At 39.6% G+C, this 25166-nt stretch overlaps 1 protein-coding gene across 6 annotated transcripts in view; it reads right to left on the minus strand.

Moving 5' to 3' along the window:
- Positions 1-23139, minus strand: part of LOC113542016 (signal-induced proliferation-associated 1-like protein 2) — a 276347-nt gene extending 253208 nt beyond the window's left edge. For all 6 annotated transcript variants that reach the window (XR_008301510.1, XM_026939252.3, XM_053232932.1 and 3 more), the window contains exon 1: positions 22983-23139. The gene's annotated coding sequence lies outside the window, so the exon portion shown is untranslated. The remainder of the gene's footprint in view (positions 1-22982) is intronic.
- Between the last annotated feature and the right edge of the window lie 2027 nt (positions 23140-25166).

The raw sequence follows: 25166 nt of genomic DNA on the forward strand, positions 1-25166 counted from the left end.
AAAATAATAATCAGCAGCCAGCTTTATTGAAATACATTCTGAAACGGTTACATTTTTATATGATGAAAAAGGGGTTGCCATATTTTAAAAATTTAACCATGGACCCATGCAGTGTGTGGTTAATCTTTTATAGTTTACTAAAATGAAAAACATCTCTGATCCAGGCCTCATGGGAAGTTCCAACGAAGTAAAAGCAGTCATCTAGCCAATAGAGGCAAGAAAGCCACAAGGTCAGCATTAAGTTTAGGCAAAAGAGTAAAGAGTGTTGTTAATGGAATGGATCTAAGGGTACCTGAAGTACTTCTGATAATGTTTCAAAGATACTGGACCAATAATTATGAAGAGATGGGCAAGACCAAACCATATGAATTAAAGAGGCAGGAGCTAGTCGACACTTGTCACAAAGAGGATCAATATCAGGATTGATTTGAGAGAGTCTGAGTTTTGTCCAGTGAGTGTGATGTACAATTTTACACTGGATTAGGACAATGCTTAGCGCATACAGATGAAGAGTGGCCCCGGAGAAGAATATCATCCCACAGATCGTAATTAATTTCTTCTCCTATATCCTGCTTCCATAATATTCTGTCTACTAGCAATGAGGGGCTCTGAATGGAGAGAATTCTCTCATATCCGCATGAAGTGATATCTTTTGCAGTAGGAGGTGGTAATAAAAAGGCACCAGTAAAGGGACTGACAGGTTGAAAGGGAAATTGGGAGCATTTGCCCCAAACGAAGCTATGAACCTGCAAATATCTAAAAAAAAATGACTTTGGATGTTAAATTTAGCTGAAATCTGTTGGAAGGACGCAAAGGTACCCTCAACATACAAATCACTGAACATATTAATGCCTAGGTTCGACCATACAAAAAAAGCCTCATCTGCTAAAGATGGATAGAAAATGTGCTTTTTAGCTACAGGAGCCTGCAGTGAGAAGGTTTGCAGTCTAAAGTGGCATTTCAGTTGCTTCCAAATTTAAGTAAAATGTTTTTGCAATATGCTGAGCAGTTTGGAGCATTGGGGGTATAAACCAAGGCAGCCAATGAAGATGGCCTACAGGAAAATGCTTCCAGCCTCAACCAAGCTGGGTCAATATGGGGACTATCCACACATAACCACTACTGAAGTATGCAGAAATTGGCTGCCCAAAAAGAATCTAAAATTTGGTAGAGCCATGCCCCCAGACTCTATGGTCTCTGCAGGTATACTTTGCAGATTCTTGGAGTCTTTTTATTCCACATAAAAAGAAGGCAGAAAAAAAGAAAGAAAGAAAAAATTCCACATTGTTTTCAAAAACAATGATTTTGGGATAAAGATCAGAAGGAAATTAAAATAAGAAGGAAAGTTCAGACAGGATATTCATTTTAACTGAATTTATTTGACCCGCTAGAGACAAGGGGAGTAATGACCATCTCTTAAAGTCCTGCTGTACTCGAGAGAAGAGAGGGGTCAAATTATACTTGAAAAGATTCTTGAAATTACCACAGATCTGGACCACCAAGTATGTGAAAATATCCTGAACTATCCTGAATGGCATTGTATGAAGTGGGTATTTACGAGCCGCAGCATTTAAAGGAAAGAGTTCACTCTTATTATAATTCAGCTTGTAGCCCGAAATGAGACCGTATGAGTTAAGAACAGACAGCACCGTAGGTATTGATGTTTCAGGCCTGGAAACGTAGAGAAGTAAAATCATCCGCATAAAGCAACACTCTGCTCATCACCATATCTGGTCACACCAGTGATATGATGATTAGCCTGAAGCACGGTAGCAAGAGGCTCAATGGCAACGGCAAAGAGCAAAGGGGACACTGGGCAGCCCTGTCCTGTGCCCCTAAAAATAGGGAAGTAGTTTGAATGGTTGTTATTTGTTCTGACAGACGCAAACAGGGAAATATAAGTTGACCCAAGCAACCAATCACTTACCAAAGCAGAATTTCTCCAAAGTGTGGAAGAGAGAACCCCATTCCACTCTGTCAAAAGCCTTCTTTGAATCCAACGAGATAAAAAAAAAATTGGGATTCTGTGAGTTTGTACATAACATTAAATAAGCATCTAACATTCAAAAAAGCGGGTCTAGTTTTAATAAAGTCTGTCTGAGCAGGGGAAAATTATAGATGGCAGAACCATTTCTAGATGCATAGTCAGTAGCTTGGATAATATTTTATAGTCCACATTAAGTAATGAGATTGGGTGGTAAGAGCCACAGGAAAGGGGGTCTTTGTTCTTTTTCAATATTAATGAAATACAGGCCTGTAACAAGGTTTGAGGGAGAGAGGAGGAGACCAATGAATAGGTGAACATGTTGACCAGAGAGTGCATTGCCCCTGCCACTCATCATTTGTTATGGGTTCCTCTAATCGGATCTTGGAAGTAGTATCAACGGTGGGGACAATAAGAAAAAAATGAATCAAGAATTGAGGAGTAAGCTGACTGTTCAGAAGGATAAAGCGTGGCATAGAAGTCTTGAAATTGATTATTAATTATATAAAGATCAGTCATCACACCCATGGGAGTCAGAATCTGATGGGTCATGGATGTCTGACGAAGATGGCGATCGTAATTTACTTGCCTTATCCCCATGTTCATAATGAGTATATCGTGATTTGAGTGGCATGTCTTCAACTTGAGTATTTGACAAATTATCAAATTCTGCCTGTAGTGAGAGGCGATCTTTGTATACCATTGGGGAAGGTGAAGCTGCATATGTATTATCTGGTTATGATATCTGTATCATCAGCTCAGACAGTCTCTTTTTCTTCTCTTTCCTGTCAAAACTAGTATATGACATGACTTGTCCTCTAATGTAGGCCTTAAAGGTCTCCCAGAGAAGAGATGGTGAAACATCAGGTGTCTCATTTGTGGTTTTAAAGAGATCAATCTGACCTGTCAGGAATGAGACAAATTTGTCATCAGATAGCAAGTGTGGATTGAAACGCCATGGTGCGCGGGTCTTAGATCCCCCCCCTCTTTTGTTAAGTCTAAGGTCAGAGGGGCGTGATCCGATATAACAGTGGAGTTGTATGTACATGAGTGAACAAAGGGTATGAGTTTGTTGTCTGAGGAAAAAAAAAAAAATCAGTGGGGGTGTATGATATACTATGAATAATATAATATAATATAATAATATAAATATAATATTGGTATTGGTATAAATATGAATACTCCCTGCCAGTAGGATTAAAAAAGCACCAGGAGTCTGTAACAGAAAATTCCAGAAGAAAGGTAGTATTAAAAATGCTTCCAGTAATGATAATACAGACATGGACAAATTTGTTGGTACCCTTCCACGAAAAAAGAAGAACCCCAAGTTATTTCTCTGAATATTTTAAATGATAAAACAATTGAAAATGCCATGGACAAAAATGATGGGACCCTTAACCTAATATTTTGTTGCACAACCTTTAGAGTATCTGTAGCTCTCAATGAGACTTCTGCACCTGTCAACGGGTAGTTTGTTCCACTCTTCCTGAGCAAACTGCTCCAGCTGTCTCAGGTTTGAAGTGAGCCTTCTCCAGACTGCATGTTTCAGCTCTTTAGATTCCACAGATGTTCGATAGGATTCAAATCAAGGCTCATAGAAGGCCACCTCAGAATAGTCCATTGTTTTGTTCTCAGCCATTCTTGGATGCTTTTCTGTGGGTTTTGAGTCTTTATCATTTTGGAGGACTCATGATCTGTGACTGAGACAGAGCTTTCTGACACTGGGCAGGACGTTTCACTCCAGAATGCCTTGATAGTCTTGTGATTTCATTGTGCCCTGCACAGATTCAAGGCACCCCATTCCAGATGCAGCAAGGGTATGGTATTTCACAGTAGGAATGGTGTTCTTTGAAAGCTTCATTTTTTGTCTGTGAACATAGAGCTGATGTGACTTGCCAAAAAGCTCCAGTTTTGTCTCATCTGTCCAAATGACATTCTTCCAGCATTGTCGCTTGTCAAAATAAAATTCCAGTCTTGCTTTTTTATGTTTTTCTTTCAACAGTAGAGTCCTCCTGGGTCTTCTTCCATTGAGCCCACTGTCGCTCAAAAAGTGACAGATGGTGCGATCAGACATTGATGTACCTTGACCTTGGAGTTCAGCTTGCATCTCTTCGGAAGTATTTCTTGGCTCTTTGTCTACCTTTTGCACTATCCTTCTGGTCAATCTGGGGATGATTTTCCTCTTGTGGTCATGTCCAGGGAGGTTGGCTTCAGTCCCATGAACCTTAAACTTCTTAATAATATTTGTAACTGTAGTCACAGGAACATCAAGCTGTTTGGATATGGTTTTATAGCCTATGCCTTCAACATGCTTGTCTATAATTTTCTTTCTGATCTCCTCAGACAACAGTCTCCTTTGCTTTCTCTGGTCCATGTTCAATGCGGTACAATGATGATACCAAACAGCAGAGTGACTACTTTTCTCCATTTAAATAGGCTGAACGACTGATTACAAGATTAAAGGCATGTGTGATACTAATTAAAGAAAACAGCTTGAAATATGACTATAATCTGAATATTCATTTATACCCTATCTTTTCTAGGGATACCAACAAATCTGTTCAGGCCATTTTATAAAATCTTTGTAGAATAAGCAATAATTTATCTCTTTTCATACTTTCTTTGCTTTACTCTTTGACATACCAAAGGCATTCAGGTATACATGAGACAATTGATTTTAATTTCTTCACTTTTCAGTAGGAATGGAGCATTGTTTCAATGCACTCTAAGAGTACCAACGAATTTGTCCATGTCTGTATATCTACCATTGGTGTCTGAGATGATGTTGGAGAGAACAAAAGGTACAGATTTGTGTATGAGAACAGCAGTACCCCTAGCTTTACTTTGGTAAGCAGAATGGAATAGTTGGCCAACCCAATTCTTCCGCAATCTAACGTGATCTGAGACCTTCAAGTGGGTCTCCTGTAGAAATACGATCTGAGCTCCTAAATGCCTGAAATGTTGGAGCACTCTGCTACGCTTAATTGGTTGATTTAATCCCAACTACGAAACTTGAGTATATTCCCAGGTGACTGCCCTTTAAGGTTAGACTGTAGAGCCATCCTCTGAAAAGAAAAAAAGAATGTGTAGCCTTTTAAGTAGCATAAGAAGACAAAATGTGACAAACATGACAGAAAACAAGAACAAGTAACCAAATGGACTTTCCCCCACCCACTGAAACGTCTCACCAAACCAGATGTGCACTCCCCTCCCATTATAAGCCCCTGGGTACTTCCTAAGAAACATAGAAGCCCTAGTAGCCTATTAAAGCTCCTATCAAGGCAAGGTATCGGCTATGGCATAGTAGTAGACTACAACAGGTGAAAATTGAAAATTAAAGCACAGTTTACCATTCTGAGCAAGATAAATAGGAAATGCAGAACCACTATCCTAAGCAGCATTACCATTTGATTTTGGCCTTCTATGTATTCTTGGGGAGGTTGGGGATGTAATATTATTAATGGGTTCTATTATATTAGAAAGGCATTAGAAAGGATATTGTCAAAAATACTTAACAAATCTTTTCTGAAATTTATGTTGAAATGTTTCATTTAACTTAGATTTAGGGACATTAGTGAAAAAACATCCCATCTAAAAATTGAAATCTGTATTAGGAAGGTTCATGTAACATGGGTTTATCAACAGTGAATGTCAAAGGATATGCTGATTGCAGGTTAAGTGTCAACACTCTCAGTCCTGTCGCCTTGGGTTGAAAGGACAACCCTCCTCAGGTCCCAGTTAATAAAGTCAACCGCAGCAGCAGGGCCTGTGAACCTACAGAGACCTCCACTTGGTAGAGTAATCCTCAGCTCAGCTGGGTAGAAGAGGCCAAACTTGATGCCCGGACATGAGTGCAGAAGGTGCTTAGCAGCGCCTTGAAATAGAAGAGGGGCAGCTTCCCCCGCCCGGCGCAGGATCTATTCTTTGGGTGTGGAAATAGTGAACTCTGACGGTCCCCTTCGAAGTGATCTGTAGACACAGTCCAAGAGGGTCATTTCATCCAGGCTCAGAATGTCCTGCAGGAGCTGGGAGATGACAGACGGGAGCCTCTTCAGAGCTTCAGAGCCTCTGGGATGCCACCAGGCAGATGTTATGCCTTGACCTTCCCCTGAGGTACTCACATTTAGCTTGGAGAATTTAGAATTTGCCTTTAAGAACATTTATTGCAAGCTCACAGTTGCCTGTAATGAAGCCACAGATAATTTCAGTTCTTCCTTTATTAAAGTCATTTCTGAATGGAGCGTTTTGGAAAATTTATAAATTTTTTATTCCAGTTTATCATATATGGCCCATTTTGGTTCCTCAAGTGTTTTGGTGAATGTCCATCAGATGGGCAGCGGGGATCAGCAAACACTATATATATTTTAAAGCAGCATTTCCAGAAAAAAAGGTAAAACTGTGCTTTAAATTAGGTAGCTTTTGCCACTATCCAGCAGAGCTTCGGGAAACATGAACTCACTCCATCATACCAAACAGCGCCCCCTCAAATCTACTTTCACTTTTAACGGTAAGTGAAACAACTGCTTTCAACTTCATTGGATGGCTGGACCTCCTCGAGTAATGAACCCAGGTGAACGATGCTTCAAAGACTCGAGCCACATTCTTCTTGCACTCATGATGAACTAAAAACAACAAGACTGTACATCTGCCTCCCAAATCTTCCTTCGCACACCGGGTTCTACACTGGCCATCCACCAAGTTTTCCTATTGTTCCTTCTTGTTTCACATAATAGGAAGCATGGCCATGTACACTATATTACCAAAAGTATTCGGTCACCTGCCTTGACTCACATATGAACTTAAGTGCCATCCCATTCCTAACCCATAGGGTTCGATATGATGTCGGTCCACCTTTTGCAGCTATTACAGCTTCAACTCTTCTGGGAAAACTGTCCACAAGGTTGAGGAGTGTGTTTATAGGAATTTTTGACCATTCTTCCAAAAGTGCATTGGTGAGGTCACACACTGATGTTGGTCGAGAAGGCCTGGCTCTCAGTCTCCGCTCTAATTCATCCCAAAGGTGTTCTATCGGGTCCAGGTCAGGACTCTGTGCAGGCCAGTCAAGTTCATCCACACCAGACTCTGTCATCCATGTCTTTATGGACCTTGCTTTGTGCACTGGTGCACAGTCATGTTGGAAGAGGAAGGGGCCCGCTCCAAACTGTTCCCACAAGGTTGGGAGCATGGAATTGTCCAAAATGTTTTGGTATCCTGAAGCATTCAAAGTTCCTTTCACTGGAACTAAGGGGCCAAGCCCAACTCCTGAAAAACAACCCCACACCATAATTCCTCCTCCACCAAATTTCACACTCGGCACAATGCAGTCCGAAATGTACCGTTCTCCTGGCAACCTCCAAACCCAGACTCGTCCATCAGATTGCCAGATGGAAAAGCGTGATTCATCACTCCAGAGAACGCGTCTCCACTGCTCTAGAGTCCAGTGGCGGCGTGCTTTACACCACTGCATCCGACACTTTGCATTGCACTTGGTGATGTGTGGCTTGGATGCAGCTGCTCGGCCATGGAAACCCATTCCATGAAGCTCTCTGCGTACTGTACTTGGGCTAATCTGAAGGTCACATGAAGTTTGGAGCTCTGTAGCAATTGACTGTGAAGAAAGTCGATGACCTCTTTGCACTATGCGCTTCAGCATCCGCTAACCCCTCTCCGTCAGTTTACGTGGCCTACCACTTCGTGGCTGAGTTGCTGTTGTTCCCAAACTCTTCCATTTTGTTATGATAAAGCTGACAGTTGACTGTGGAATATTTAGGAGCGAGGAAATTTCACGACTGGATTTGTTGCACAGGTGGCATCCTATGACAGTTCCACGCTGGAATTCACTGAGCTCCTGAGAGCGGCCCATTCTTTCACAAATGTTTGTAAAAACAGTCTGCATGCCTAAGTGCTTGATTTTATACACCTGTGGCCAGGCCAAGTGATTAGGACACCTGATTCTGATCATTTGGATGGGTGACCGAATACTTTTGGTAATATAGTGTATCTTGCGCGGTTCATGGATTTGCATTTTTGTAAGCACAGCTTGTGCATCCACACACACCCACGCACGCGCACACACACACATGCACAGCAGTGCCTGATGCGGCCATCACACCGGCAGGATTCTCTGTCTTTCCTCAAGACAGAAAACTAAATTCTCTTAAGAACAGAGGTGGAAACATTTGCTTTATGATACACTCGTTGGGGCACAGACGTTACCATTTTAGCAACACACCGCTCCCCGGAGCTTGAACTGCTTTCGATTAACGTGCACCCTTTCTACCTTCCCTGGGAATTTAGCTCAGTCATCCTTACAGTAGTCTAACTCTCCGCCTCACACGGACTAAACAACAGCATTGGATGATCTGTACAACACCATTAATGGACTAGAAATTGCATACCCTGAGGCTGCTTTCATTGTTGTTGGGGACTTTAATATGGTGAACATGAGGAAAACTCTTCCCAAATACTACCAGCACATTAATTTTCCCCACACAAGGTGATCATACCTTAGATCACGGCTATTCAACACTAAAAGACAGTTAAAAACCCCTCCCCTCCCCTGCCTTCAGCAAAGGTGCAGCATGTGGAGCAGTCTGCGAGACTGACTACGAAGGCGGGAAAAGCAGCTATGTGCCTACATCTGCCTCCTTACCAGACAAGCTCAACACATTCTACACACACTCTGAGGCAGGCAACACAACACAAATACCTGCTGACCATGACACCTGCCTTCTGGCTCTAACTGCAATCCGATGTGAGCAGGGCCTTTAAGAGAGTCAGTGCTCGGAAGGCCTCCACGGACATGTCCTGAGGGCCTGTGCTAACCAGTTAGTAGATGTTTTCACTAACATCTTTAATTTCTATTTGAGTCTGACAGTGATCCCTATATGCTTCTAGCAGACCACCATCATCCCTGTCCCCATGAAATCTGCTGTCTCCTGCCTGAATGATTGGCAGCCACACATCCTCCACACTCACACTCAACACTAGTGCCCCACAGGGATGTGTGCTCAGCCCCCTCTACTCCCTGTGCACCTATAACTGCACTGCTAAGCACAGCTCCAACATCATCTTAAAACTTGCGGATGATACAACCATCCCAGGACATTTACCATCACATTATAGCATCAATTCTGTTTTTGCTATACACTGAAGACTTTGGGTTTGGGATCAATATGAATATTAGACAATAGATCAGAATTTCAGGTTTCATTTCCTGATTTTCACATCTAGCTGTGTTAAACAACTTAGAACATGCCAACTTTTCTTTGAACCCACCTATTTTTCAAAAATCAAAAATTTTGGAACATGTGACTTCTCATTGCCCAGGTGTACCCTGTTAGATTCATTGTTTAAAAAATTAATAGGTCTGAATGGCTAGTCTTGGTTCGAGCCCCAGGTTTCACCTGTGAAGACTATTTGACCTTTTTGTTGTTAAAAAGGATAAATCAACATGAAGATCAGAGAGCTGTCAATGGCAGAAAAGCAAGCCATTTTGAAGCTGAGAAAAGAGGGAAGGTCAATCAGAGCCATTGCACAAGCACTAGGCATAGCCAAATGCAACAATTTGAAATGTCCTAAAAAAGTAAGAAACCACTGGTGTTATAACAACCAGACAGTGAACAGTTCAGCCTAGGAAAACAACAGCGGTTGATGACAGAAATATTGAGAGAGCTGTGAAGAAAGAGACAGAAACAACAGTCTGTAACATCACCAACAACCTCCACAGGGGAGGGGTGAAAGTATCACAATTCACTGCTCAAAGAAGACTTTGACAGCAGAAATATACTGTAGAGGCCATACCACAAGATGCAAACTTTGATAAAGCCTTTATTTCTTGTGCAGTTACAGTCAAACAGTGGCCTTCAATACTGGCAACCTTAAAAGATGAGTAAAGACCTTATATTTGTGTTTTACCAATGGATAATGTGTGCAATTTATGTTATTTTCATCAACCGGGGAATCCTCACACCTGAGTTTTTGGGCATATATGAATTACTGAATTAAACAATTAACTTTACTGCAGTAACAAACTCTTCGTCTCACTGTTTATTAAATAATCACATGAGTTAATTCAGAACTTGCAATCAGAATGAATTCACCTGGATTACTGGAAATATTTGCATGTAAACGTAGCCAATGAGCAACAGATGGGATATCAAAACAAAAAATTTGCAAAACTAAACAAAGTCAAGCCACAATCAGTAACATTCAGCAATTGCAGGTCAAATGGCAGGGAGACAAATCCAAACATAATCAGTAAAAGATCCAAATATAAGAAAGACACAGAGTAATCTGGGTGATGATGTTTGGATCACAAGACAGCCTTAAGCTGATTTGAGACAGAAAGAAAAGGACAGAAAAAAATCTAGACATAAAGAGGATAACAAGATATGCAAAATGAATAAACAGAGAATAAGGTAAGACAAACTTATTTTACTTTTTTAGAAGCAGATCAAGCCCAGATGCAAAAACTATATACACATTCAGTAGAACGGGTCGGAATATCCAATAGCAGAGCAGGCACACCAATGTGCTTGAGAAAGAGAATTAGCGTTGCACAACAAGCATTAAATGGAAGTGTTGACTAGAAATGCAAAATAATCTCTGGTTTATCTGCAGATAGAAGATTTTGATGTAAAAACAAGCAATGAGATTATTTTACACTATTTTTGTTTTTTTCTCAAACATGGTAAACAGGACACAAGCAGAAAAGCCTGACATATTTTCTCAAATAAGGCTAAGTGGAATAAAATTATTTAGGCCATTGGCTATTTATGGCATCATAACAGTTTGAAATCCTTAACAGAAAGAAACATTGCGCCTGAAACAATGCGGAAAAAATAGAGAAAATGTGTCTGCAAATCAACAGTTTTATATCTGAAAGTTGGTAAGACAGAGTGTGGTGTTCACTAAATGCATAACTAAGCACCAAAGAGAGCTACAATTCAGCTTTGGAGTCACACTCTCCTGCTCCTGCATTTTCACCTGAACATACAAACAGCGCTGCCCACCAGCAAACAGTTGCAAATCAACAGACAGCTAAAGCAGTTGGGATGGACCAAGCATATGTATAGCCTATAGGTCTAATGTCCACACATCCATCCTTTTCATCTTATCACAAGGGCCAAAACAGCTAATTCATCACATATAGCTGTGATCAAAACAATGACAGGCCCAGACAATGAGTGTTTTCTTATTTTTAGAAATGTGTAGCATATGTCAAAAAATTGCCTTGCTTCCCTGTACAGGTCCATTTGAGCAGTACCCGAATAGCTTAATGTTAGTACCAGTAGGTTTGGCCTAGAGCTAAAGGACATTTGGCAGATAGTGCTCACAACTATCCCACATGAATTAGCATATAAAGTTCCAGGGGAGCCACTGAATGGCACAGTTATGAATCCTTTATTGGGAGAAACAAACAGAGATGTGCTAGCAAGACTTAAACAAAACCTTGTAGGTGTTAGAGTGGATGCTCCAGCACGATGGGAGAGAATAATGGGCTTAAATCAAGGAGACGAACCAACTGAAGAATTTTTGCCTGTGAGTATACTTTAGGGAGTTCTCTGACTTTGCTGAACTAACTAAAGATGATTGGATCCCGCTAGAGCACCTGAAAGACAATGTAGGTCTGCATGTGCAACAGGCTCTGCGTTTGGGCGCAAATCCATCTACACACAGTTTTAACTCTACAGTTAGTTAGGCATCCAAAATGGACAGGTGCATTAGACTGGATAAATACCAGATTGCCTTAGTTTAGCAGTTGATGAGAAGCCAGAATCAAAATTTAAATCTAAGCCTAGATCTGAGAGAAGGTGTAATACTGAAATTATATTTCAAGGACGTATGCTCAATCCAAAGCATGCAATCCCAGTCACATAGTAAACAAGGTATATTCTGTTACTTTTGCTACAAATAATCCATGTAATTAAAAAATGTTAGTCTTGCTAACAAATAAGTATATTATTTTACAAAGAATATTAGCCAAAGCATTTAAGTGTTAATGTATTAATAATTCAGTTTTTCCTCAGTATTTTCCCTCCTTACAGTATTTATAAATACTAACACTTTATTAACAAAATCAGTTTATTCACAACATTCTGCTTATTATAAATTCTTGAAAACATAAAATTATACAGCATTCATGCAATGGTCCTACCAGACTGCTACGTAATACCAATATTACGAAGATTAGCTATCTTGCAACAAACACATTTAACTTCACAGAAACACTGTGCTTTTTTTTTTTTTTTTTTTCAAAACACTTCAAAAACGAACATGCACCTTACACCCTGTATACTGATACAGACAGGAACATTCATCTTCGGCACAATTTTACCTCAAAAGGGGAGATTTTAAATAAATGACTCTCACAGCAATGTCGTCTCCTCTATGACTTTATCGTGAATTTGGAGAAATGCACTGAGAGCTCTCCTTAGCTTCTCAGAAAGGTGCAAGTAATCAATCGCTGATGCTATCCAGCATATAATACATAACCTGTAGATAACACATCTACAATCAAAATAAAAAGTTTGTCCAACTTGAACGTAGGGGAGAAGGGTGCGGGGTAACAAATAGGTAAGTCCAGCTGTTGAGCTTGTCCTGACAGTTGACATGGAAGAGGCAGGGCCCTTCCATTCTTATCTGCCGTTCAACCAGACAGCTGTCATTCACTCTACTACATGGTTCAAGAGATTCAATGCAGAGGTAGTACTAATAGTCACTATCACTCTCTTCCATCATGCTTTCTGGTGTCACTACTTTTCTCTTTTTCCTTTCCATGGATTTTTGTCTTGGCTCTGTACCTGGTTTTAGGTCAGTTTCTACAAGAAAATGTTCACAAGGCATAAGAAATGAAGCACTCTGGACCTCCCTTTACCCCGCTCTGGTTGTACTTCATAGATGGGCAGATCTTCCCCAACTTGATAAATGACAATGTGGACATCCTCCACATGGGGCCAGGTTCATTATCAGCACTCTGGTGCCAGACTGTAATACTGTGCATCTCACCGGTGTGATAATTTTTCTGATTATAGGCCCTTACAATCTGATAAGCTTCTTCCACCTCTCTTTTCCACTGTTCAAGGTACTGACTGTGGCTTGCAGGACTCTTTCCACTCTCCAGTCTGAAGAAAGTATCAGTAGGAAGTCTTGGAGACCTACCAAATAAAAGGTAAAAGGAAGAGAACCCAATTGTTTTACATCTAGTTATAGGCATAGATTACTCTGTTGAGTGATCCAATATAACTTTTAGGTGTCTCGGAACCCAAAAGTTCTCAGCATTTGCCGCAACGTGCAGTTGAATATCTGAACATTCTCATTCCCTTAAGGGTGATAAGGAGTGGTTCTCAATCCAGCAGGACCACTGTACTTCCTCGTTTGTGTTCAAACTCACCGCCTTGGTAGTGATGTATTCAGGAGGGAAATCCCAATCTCAGAATGAAGTCATTAAACAAACAGTCAGCAGCATCTTTTCCAGACTTTGAGGTTGTGGGGTATGCCTGGGCAAAATTGGTAAAGTGGTCAATAATTACTAGAATGTATTCATATCCACATTTACTCTTTTCCAAATGAAGAAAGTAAATGAAAACAAATTGAAATGGCTGGGTTGTGACTACGCTCGAGTGGTGCTCTTGTTTCATGGCTTGTTTCTTCTCTTATTAAACTGGATGTACGATCAACACCTTGGTGTCCCATTTCTTTGTGCGATGTCTGCAAAACCATGTACTGAACTTCCCAGTTAATACCATTCGAGTCCTCTGCCCTGTTTTGCCCCTATTCTGTTCCAGAAGGTCTAGAGTTGATTTTATGTGTGGCATTTGCATTTGGAATCTGTTGCTGTTAACTCTCAATATGAAGTCCAAAGCTCTGTCACTGCCAGTGAGAGGCTGAAAAATTTTTGGTTTTGTTTCTTTTGGTTTGTTTCATTTATTATAGTGTGATGTTTTAGCAGTACATTTCCACTAAAGAAGAATAACTTCAGTTAAAGCTACCATAGCATCCTCACTTGTGTTGTAGAGTCAGGCCGGTTATGTGATATGCTTATATGGGAGCTACTTGCTAATGTACAGACATTCTGCTGACATTAACTGATAAAAGAATGCAAGTTACTGGTACAATTCAATGATCATCAACCACACAAACCATACCTTGTCATTTAAATTTGGGAGCCATAGTGATCAAAGAACCATTTTGGTATTTGTCGGTATTTGAAATTTTAAGGTAACTGGGTTAGGACGGGACATTAGGCAGAAGTATGGCTTTGTTATCTACTGCTTAAAACAGCAAACAGAAATGATGACAAAGTGAACCACTAGAGAACTGTGGGTACCATGCATCCACAGATAGGCAGTGTGCTTTTTTTAAAATAAAAAGTTCCAAACTCCATAGCATTATTCTCATTAACGGTACAGCACTTTGGAACTTATTTTGTCATTGAAAATATTTTTATAATTTCTATTGCTGGTCATCCATCATGTGCAAGTCTTTGCAACTCCTGCCATATTTCTATCCCCTATTGTTCTCTCCGTTTCACATATCAGAAGGTGCTGCCTTTGATCTCATATGGTTCGTGGTTATTTATTTTTATAAGCTCAGCACACAAAAGTGAACTCTAGATCAAAGCATGCATCCACAAACATAGGCATACACCCTCTGTCTCACCCTCTCTCGCCCTCTTGGGCACAGGCATGCATGCAAGCACACAATTCTTCCCTCCCTCTCTCGCACACACAACTCTTCTTTGTACTCTTCTTTGTATCAGGTTCATAGTTAAGTAGTTAATTGGTGTTTATTCTTTTCTATATATTTCAAGAAATGAAATATTTGTGAAAAATGCAACAAAACTTTCAGAACTAAGCCTTCAGAAACCAGGTCACTAATTATTATTGTTCTGAACTATAACTGAGGTTTTAATAATTTTGACTTATTTGAAAGTTGGCCCTTTTAATTTCTAATTAAAATTCCTAACTTAAAAAAGAGACATTCTATGAGGCTGATTAACTAATGAAACTAATTTAATGAGACTGATCAATTTATAAGACTGACTTATTAAAATTACAGTGAAGCACCAATATTGCTGGCATGCACTTTGCATTTCCAGTGCTTCCTGTAACTCAAAAAACTCAGATCTTATGCATCATGTCAATTGCTCAAACAGATCCTGTCCAACAGTTGATAGATAAACACATTATTAATAATTAAAAAATAATAATAATTAACAAAAAATTGTTACAGTTTGAACAGTTTGAAAGCAGGGGCTATGGCCTTTGCATTGTAGTTCTACTATAAACTCTCCTGTGTACCCAGTACAGAAACCGGGTATGTTGTCTTCCAAAAGATTATCAAAATCTTAATTGAGCCCTTCCTAAGGATGCCCCAATAGCCACTAATCATTCACCTATTCTGGGTGAGCTAACATACAGAAACTAGCTGGTTTACAGTGTTGGACATTGAAAATGGATTTTGGTCACTCCCAGTCAGAACATCGGAGCAATGAAAGTTAGTGTTTACTGCTGATCAAATATAGTACACAAGAGATGCTGCAGGATTTCCATAATAGTCCATCTATCTTCCACTGAGCAGTGACAGACATTCTGAAACCATTCCTAGGTAATGGAAATGTGTTGCTTTATGTGGATGACATTCTGATATCCATAGGGCGCACTCTAGAAGACCACCTTGAGTGAGTATATAAAGTACTGCAAACTCTCCGAGAGCCTGAATTAAAAAATGACAACGCTAAAGCTCAAATAGGTATTGGACTTTGTGCTTAGCTACATTTTACAATAACACAGAACCAAAAAGAAGACAGATGCAAATGCATCGCTGAGTTACTGTGTCCACATGTTTTTACACTACAGAACGTTTTGGATACGGCAAACTATTTGTGAGATTTCATTCCCAATTATGCAAGGGTAACTGCTCCACTTCATGAATTTTTCAAAGGAAAAAGAAAACCAAATGAAGTATGAAATGGCTTTTACTGAGCTTAAGCAAAAATTATGTTTAGCTCCAGCTCTATGCTTGCCTAATTCAAATAAATCTTTTTATATTCAACTTGTGCATATGATGTATATGCCAGTTCAGATGCTGTTACAGGGGAAAAGGCATGTCTACACAGAGACTAGCTAGATGGAGAGCCAACAGCCAAGCTAAATATCTCACAGTATTAAATACCTGAATCCTCCCACATATACTGGGTGACCTGGAGGGAGATGTGCATGTGTGTCAGCCAGGACTGGAAGCCCGTAGCACCATCTCAGAGTGTCCACTGCCAGGTCAGACTTGGGCATACACTGTTGGAACTTGATTTTGGGAAGAGAGACACTATGACACTGGTTGTGTGGTTTGGGTTCCTGACTCATCAGGAATAGACACATGCAAAAAAAAATTGTTTAATCTCCCAGGGAATATGTCGGCTCAGTAAAAAAATAACTTGTTGCGCTACTTGTAGCGATGAAGTCACACCCCATTATACATTTTGAGAGGGCTTGATTTTATGACACAATAGCAAATGCAAAAGTTTCTAATAGCTGCAGGAAAGCCCAATAAACACTTTCATCTTATTACTACAATCTGGAATGTCATTCAAAAACAAAAACATAGTCTTTCATTTGTAAGTGTGAGAACACATCACTAAGAATCTAGATGTGCATGAACACAACAACAATATTGCAGATCAGTTTGCTAAGATAGCAGCCAACTACAGCCAAATGTGGCTACAAATTTAAGAGATAACTCAAGCCATTAGCACAGTGAAGTCATCACCTCTGGACCTCAAATAATACAAACAGAAGTTGTGGGTTTGAGGTGGAGAACTTACGCCAGTACTAAAGCAAGATTCTTGTTACTGTTACAGAGGGCTTAGGAATCCGAGAAGGTAAATAAGTGGCACCAGAAGCCCTTCAAAGATCAATAAGTAAACTCTACCATGAGTATGCCCATGTTTCAGCAGAGAAAACACTTGAGCTCATTAAATGTTATTTTTGGTTGTCAGGTATGGTGTCCGATAAACATGTGGTGTAGTATTTGCCCTGTCTGTGCAACTATCAATGACAGAAAGCCAGGCCAAGTTTCATCTCGACCAGATCCTTTCATCGACCAGATCCTCACTGTGGCCCACTGGATTCTCTGCATGTGGGTTTTGCATGTTTGATTTGGCACAGGGTTTAAGCCAGATGCCCTTCCAGACGCAACCCTCCCATTTTATACGTGCTTAGGACCGGCACTGAGAGTACACTCCCAGTAGTTGGGTTGGTTCCCTGCCCAGGAATTGAACCTAGGCTGCGGTAGTGAGAAAGCTGGATCGTTAGGACTAGACCACCAGGTACACAAAGGTGGTCTATTAATCTGATAAACGATAATCGCATTTGTTACGGCAATCAAATACTCACGACCAGGACCTTATTGGTCAACCCTAATAGCAACAGAAACACTTAGGCCATAACCTCTTCACTGAATCAAACAAGAATGCTATGCTTTACATACTTTAAAATGCTTTGTATTCCACAGAATGGAAAATCTAACGATCTGTGTTACAATTAAGACAGCAAGCATGAACAGCTTTAATTACATTTTAGTTACATTAAAGAAGTGTAGGGCTGGGTATCTTTGACTTTCAATTCCAATACCAAACCGATACTTACCATACAGATACCCAGAACTTATGAGTAAATTGTTAACTCATGTCAATTTTCAATTTTATTTGTGTAGCGCTTTTAACAATGGACATAGATGTCACAAAGCAGCTTTACAGAAATAAATACATTCAGGATATAAATTGTAAATGTATGAATTTATCCCTAATGAGCAAGCCAGAGGTGAAGGTGGCAAGTAAAAACTCCCTGAGATGATATGAGGAAGAAACCTTGAGAGGAACTAGACTCAAAAGGGAACCCATCCTCATCTGGGTGACAATGGATAGTGCAATTATAAATAAATCCCTTCTATAACTGTGTACTACATGGACAAATAGTGCAATTGTGTAACTAGGAAATTCATTAGTTTTCACATGAAGACAGTTTTGTTGAACCTATCCACTGTCTACTGATGGAGACCTGAGTGCAAAACTATTCGCAGCAACCAGAGCCCCAAAGCTTCCAAAGCAAATCGCAGTCCCAAGCCATCACAATACAACTGTCCATGAGAAGTGCAGTCCAAAGCCATCTCCATGGTCCAAAAGCACCAGCATCCCCAGCAAACCCAATGATCTTCAGGCAGTCCATGTGGGGCTACCCGGAGCAGCAGCAAGCAATCTCATTGTAAATGTATGCCCCACCAGAGACCAGAAGGGGTCAGGATCACTGGTATCAGTGATAACAGTCAGACTCAAAATTGGTTTGCCTGTTTGCTCTCTTTTTTTTTTTTATTAGTTCCTTATGATGTACTATTGTCCAAAGTAATGAAATTATGTACCAAATTTTTGTGATTCTTGGTAACTGGTAGTATGTTTCAGTCAGTGGCTTCTGGGTACCAATTTTTGGTACCCAGCCCTTGAGAGGTAATAGTTGCCACTTTTAAACCAAGTAGCTCAGGGGTGTCGAATCTTAGGGTCCCTCAGCATGCTGAGTAAGCTTTCTCTCACCGCGCCGTAATCTGGAGCACCACTGACCTGTGAGATTGCTGCTAGCATAGTCAAGGATATTGCCCTCAGTACACCATGCTCACATTGCTGAACTTGTGAAGTTAGTGAGTTCCATTAACTTGCATATATGGGCCAAAGTGGGTTAGCCTCCATTTCTCCTGTATCAGTGCCAACTGAGGCTTCTCAGCAAAGTTTCCGCCTCCAATGGAATAAAGAGCAATAATGTGGGATTCATGCTTGTGTGGGCGATGCCTAAGCTCTCTGGAAACCAAAGACTGGCACCAGTTTTGTACTAGATACCTCTGGTATTGATTACCTCAGAGAGGCAACTGGCAAAATGCCTTTTTTTCTTTTTCGTTATGCTGCAGTGTAAGGACTACACTGACAGTGTTGAAGTGCTGATTTAGTTAGCCAACATTAGTGCTGATGAGCAAGTCAGCCAGGGCCCCATGCCAGCCTTTGACACCTTCATTGCTCCCACTTGGTGCCTTCCCAAGATGAGGTACAATGTTGAGCATTCATGATGCCAATCACTGAGTGCAGACCCTCAGATGATATTTTGACAAAGGCTTTTGACAAAGGCACAGGTAACATGCTGGCAATTGGCAATAAACTCTCTGAGAGATTAGCACAATAAAACATTTTGACAGCTTGGCAGTGGAATATTTTGTGACTCTAGTATATGGAGATGTCACCACAAGTAACTAAAATCAATCCACAACTCAAGGGAAATACACTTATGAAAGCACATTATTATATCTTGTTTTGATAGGCTTTCGTCATATTATTGTAACGTTTTTCAATAATTTTATTGGCACTGCTCTTACAAAGTTACTTGTTACAAAACTGTTGCATATAAGGCACTGAGTGCCATATGGACAACAACAAAAGACAGCGATCCATTTAAGCAAAAAGAAGTTATTAAAATTCGTGCACAATGTGGCGACACCTCCTCACACCAATGCTGATCCTTCAAGCATGTTAGGAGTCATGTTTAGCTACAATAGTAATGCATTTGCACTGTTCGAACACCAGGGGCCTCATTTATAAAATTTCGCATGGATTAGACAGTGAAAGCATGCATAAGCACCAAAAACTGCCTCCAGAAACTGCATGCCCACAAAAAAATTCAGATTCATAAATCCTTGTGTACGCACACCTGCACATTGTTCCCGCTTTATAAACCACAATGTTCTTGAAAATGTGCACAGGAGAATGAGCCAATTCTCCCACCCAGTTACTGCCCACAAATATCCATGAATGGTCAGTGCGAATTACCTCATAGATATTTAAATGTACGGTCTCTCATTCATTTTTGTTAAGAGTAGGACAGCAGCAATGGCAGACTAAATGCAAAAAAGAGGAAGCTTGGTGAATACCAAAACTGGAAGTGCTTGTGTTGGAGACTGAAGCAAGGAAACAGTCTTATTTGGTGGCCTCAGTAGTGGCATCACAAATAAATGCAAGTTTATTGAGCTGCAGCAGTGAATAATGTTAGCACCACAAGCTGAACTGTAGCAGAGATTTAAAATAAAAAATATATATAAAAAATTGGTCTGATGTAAAAGTGAATACAAAGAAGTGACCACGGACAGATTGTGATTGCCAGTGGGGTGGAAGCCTGCACTTTCACCCTCATCATTTGATGTAAGAACGGCTTTGATTATTGGAGAATCCCTCTTATGCGGCATGGTTACCGAAAAGGAGGAAGACACTGATTTGGCAGATGAGCCCACCGCAGAAATCCCAGGTGGAAGACAAGTGGATTTATTAATTAAATTTACATAAAGACAAACCACACAAACACTGTAGCCTAAAATAGTTAAACGGACTTAACAGTCACAGTCATATTCTTAGATAAGACGGCTGGTGTGGACAGTGGTGATGGTGTAGCTGAAGACTGTGGACCTGGCCCCAGCAGCATTTCCGGTGCCCCACATGCCTCTGTTGGAGTCTGCTGTAGCCCACATGCCTCTGGCAGCATCTCCAGTGAGCCACGTGCCTAAAACCAGTGGCTGTGTCCTAACAGATGCTGTGTTGCAAACGCAAAAAGACAGAACTACTGCTATTGTCAGCTTGATAAATGAAATAAAAACAATAAAAGAAATGTCAGAAATATTAGTGACATTAAAAGAACATGTAAAAGAATATACCTTTCCACTAGTCTGAGTTATTCACAATCAACGCATAACCTCCTCACTAAGTCTCACAGCGTAAATATTACACTTGTCTGGTGGCTTAGGGTCAGGGTCATCAGGTTGTTGATATGCGGAGCTGAGGAGGGGGAGACCTTTCTGCTGTGCCATGTCATGCAGCACTGCACATGCCCTCACAATGTGACAGACATTTTCAGGTTAATCAATGTGTGAAATTGCTTTGAATGTGTGAAATTGCTTCACAGCTGTTTGCAGCCTGTAATTACCCACACTTAATACCAGCCCAGAATGAGTTACTAATTTATTCAGGGAGGGAATGACAAATTGTAGCCTGCAAATAGGCTAGTTATTTGGAGCAATAATTATCAAAACATATAAACAGGTAGACCATTTTACACAAAGAAATAACTAAAATATGTCATATAACAATACTGTTGTGCTTCAGTGCTTCTTGTGTCCCGGTAGAGTACATGAAGTTATGGAGCTGCATAATCTGATATGAAGTGCTCTGTGTGGGAGCGGTGATTTGCACATTTAGCTGTACTTCTCAACATATCTTCAGGGTGTCCCTAATTCCTGCTGTTTATAAAAATGCTGTGGATGGCTGCATGCATGGGTCAAAGCTTCCTTAAAACCACACTCGATTTCCCACCAAGAATTTCTTTAAAATCCTGGTTTCTGTGTTGGATTCTGTGTACACACACTTCAGATCCATTTTTGTGCACGCACTCTTTATAAATGAGGCCCCAGAGGTCCCAACCTGTACAACCCATAGAGTTAAAATACACAGAGTGCACGCTGGTCACGTGATCGCATTCTTTCTTGAAGAGCCTGCAAGATCTACACTTGTGAAGTCTGACAGCCTGAAAACTCCATATTGCAATAACCATCATGAATTGTACATTAGCCTATATGGTTACATGACCACATTATAACACTTAAAAAGAGCTCTTTAGCAGCTTTCAAGCAACACCGAAGGCCATAGAAATCAGGTATTTTAGCTAACTTTGGAGCTCTGCTTCTCTGCTATGGAGCTTTTGCTACATAGCTCATTATGTTTTCTTTGTCCTCAGGTCAGACACTTTGTTTATTCATTCAAAATTTAAGTTAACTAATTTATTTATTTTTAAGATACTGTGAATCTGTAGTACATTTTTGTAAACTTGTTTTTAAAATTTATTTAGCATTATATAGAAAAAACGCAGATTTTTATGAATCAGAAATAAAAAGGAGTCTTTTCAGTCCTAATTTTTCTTCATTCATTTTTTTTCCCCCAAATATTCTGAGAATCTAATCATGACTAGACTGCATCGTTACAATCCTACTACTTGGCATTTAACAGGAATGTGCCCTCCATTAGAGATAGTTTAAGATGTTTAAAAGTGGCCTCCATTATGTTGACTAAAATGATTGGCGTTGTTAGAACATGTGAATGACGTAAGTCTTCAAAACCCAAGAGAAACACTTGTGTCAAATGAGGGAGGATGCAATTACATCTAGTGGTCTGTTATTTACATGCAGCCTTTCGGTATATCAGTACAGCGAAGCTAATATCGCCCAAACATTTACGTTACGAAATACTACAGTCCATGTAACAGTGGCTACTTCAACGGCCTCGGTGAGACAGATACAATAAATTTTTTTCAGTTCGAAAAACTAAGCAGTTCCTGAAATCTATGTCACCGTATTTGGCCTGGCTGGAGGGGAAAAAATAAATAAATTAAATTAAATTAAAAAAAAAAAAAAAAAAAAAAAAAAAACCATTTAGGTGAGAACAGAAGCACACTCCAACAAAAAGGTAAAAGGCCTGTGGTTTCTTTCTTTTAGCCTACGACAAACGTGGAACTGGTCACTGTCCGACCGTATCTTAACTCGGTCGTAAGCATATGAATGTATTTTATATCGACTTGTCAGAAATGCTAGTAAAAGCGTAAACACAATGGTCCTCTCGTTTTGTACAGAGAGAAAGCGACAAAATCAAATAATGTAGCCTACTTAGTGCATCACAAAAAGTAGGCTAATCTGTACAACAGTTAATGTTAGACGAAAGAAAAAAATCTGCATATTTAAAGACAACGAATAACAGTTTTCCAACAGCGTTAACATTTATTCCGCTTGTATTCTGCTGATTTATCAAAGACAAAATTGTTACCCTGAATGCAACAGAAACTGTGACGGCACACAGCTAATTTAAACACTTGCTCGTAACTGGACGCTGCCTCTAACTAGAATTTTGCTAAATGAAAAATGACCTTACCTTTAACATTAGTAGACAAAATCCAAATAGTTTACTAACATAGAAGCTGTAGATCGTTATGATTCTATTGAAGGCGCTAGGTTAAACCAAATCCCTCCACCCTCCCGACGACCGCTTTCCCCCAGCATTCCAAGCACCTCTGGAAGCTCCGCCCCTTCTAGTTCACGCGATGATTTTATGACATGCTGCTATCAGTTCAAATAAAGGGATAGATAGATAGATAGATAGATAGATAGATAGATAGATATATGGCCGTCATTTCTCTTATTTATGGGATTGATATTTCTGGGTTTTATTGGCCCTTGTAAAATTAGAGGTTTAAAGAGGTTCACAGTGTGTTTGGTCTATAAATGAATAAGCAAAAAATAATAACACCAAGTTATATTTAATTAATACAAGATGGGCAAGTGTAATTTATTATTTAACTGTTTTATTAGGGGGAAAAGATCAAGTGTGCAGAATACTGAAGTGTATGGAATACAGTACATGCTTAGATATTTAAACAGATATGCTTATTTTAACTGTCAATAACACAGTAAGGAAAACATGAATAAAATCGCTGTAATGGCTTTGAACTACTGTGTTATTACATTAAGGTATCTTGTAGATCTACAAGTCCTGTACCCATTCATTTGTTAATTGTGCATGGGCTTTGAGTGACTTGAACATTTGCAAAGAAGTAACACTTCCAAAAAGGTGGACAGTCATATAATGCAGAACAGTGGGATGTTTATTCCCAAGGCTACAAGACATAATTTTTTTTTTTACCAGTACCAAAAAATCAATTCAGGATATCGTAAATTTATAGCAGCAGAAATATTAATTCCCACTGCATGAAAATGCTCAAACCAGTAAAATGTAGACCTAGTAAACTCCCTCAGAACTTCACACACCGTGGACGTATGCGGAAAAAGAGCACAAGGTGACAGAAAACAGTAAACTTCCTTAAAAAACCCTACATTTGGACATTTACAGGGATTTGTAATGTCTGTATGTCTGATGGCTGTCCTATTGTGACTGACTTTCCTATGTTAATTTGCTGGGTGATGGGCAGTAGGGAGATAATAAAATGTATTGTAGGGTAGAATGTAAAAAAAAAAAAAAAACTACCCTATTAGAAGTATATTGCAGAAGGAGATAAGAAAGGTAGATACGATTTTATTATTATTTTATTGGTTTATTTTGGCTAGGATGGTCATGGAATTTTGCTTTATTCTCAGACCATAGGAGGAAAAAGGAAATATTTACAGTTAAACTCTTACAAAGCCATGGGTGAATTTCTTTCAGATATAAGCTAAGATTAAGAAATTAAAAAAAAACCCTATTTCAGATTCTTCCTTCATATTTGGAAATAATAAGTGTTTAGTGCTGGTCTGTTTAGAACAACCCAACATTTTACTTGAACTACTACTTTGTGCTTTTTGCAATGTTTTTGGGTATTTATCATATTGGAGGATTTGGATACCTTATTACAATAGACATTGTCAACTGGTTGATAGCCATTAGAAGCCATATACTTATGTGGCTTAGCAAAAAAAGAAGAATAAATAAAACAGTGTTTTAGCATAACTTTATTTTACAGCAAAAACTTATACAGATAACCGAAAAACCTGAATTCCAATCACAATGAAGAATACAAAAATTTCAGTCACAGTACTAAAAAGAATCAGAAGATAGTAAGAATGATAGTGTTTCTTCATACTTTATTTTAAATATGAATTAGTTGTCAGTGTCTTTTCCTTTTGTTGTTGTTGTTGTTTTTTTAGAGAAGGCTCTATCTAGCATAATAGGTAATCTAACATAACCATACCTGTAGTACTGCGAGAACCACTCATAGTTCACATGACAATGGGGAAGGGGAAAACACAATTCTCATGAGGACATTGTTAGTTCACCCAACATAGGGGAGGAGCAAACATATAAAAGCTTACACAGGAGCCTTCTCTAAAACATGGATTTTCTTTCCATGTTTACAGATAAAACATACATTCCGATACTGGTCTTTGCATATCTTGTTCAGGCGGGTTCTTGGGGCAGTGACGTAAGTCACAGTTCTTTCATGGGAGCTAAACAGAAACATTTAACCCTCCTATTATCTTTGGGGTCAATTTGACCCCATTCCCTTTTAACGTCTGTTAACGTCTCTTAACTTCTGTTAACATAAATTTTTTTTTTGCTTCTTAT

Source organism: Pangasianodon hypophthalmus, chromosome 3 (assembly GCF_027358585.1).
Source record: "Pangasianodon hypophthalmus isolate fPanHyp1 chromosome 3, fPanHyp1.pri, whole genome shotgun sequence".
Lineage (NCBI taxonomy): Eukaryota > Metazoa > Chordata > Actinopteri > Siluriformes > Pangasiidae > Pangasianodon > Pangasianodon hypophthalmus.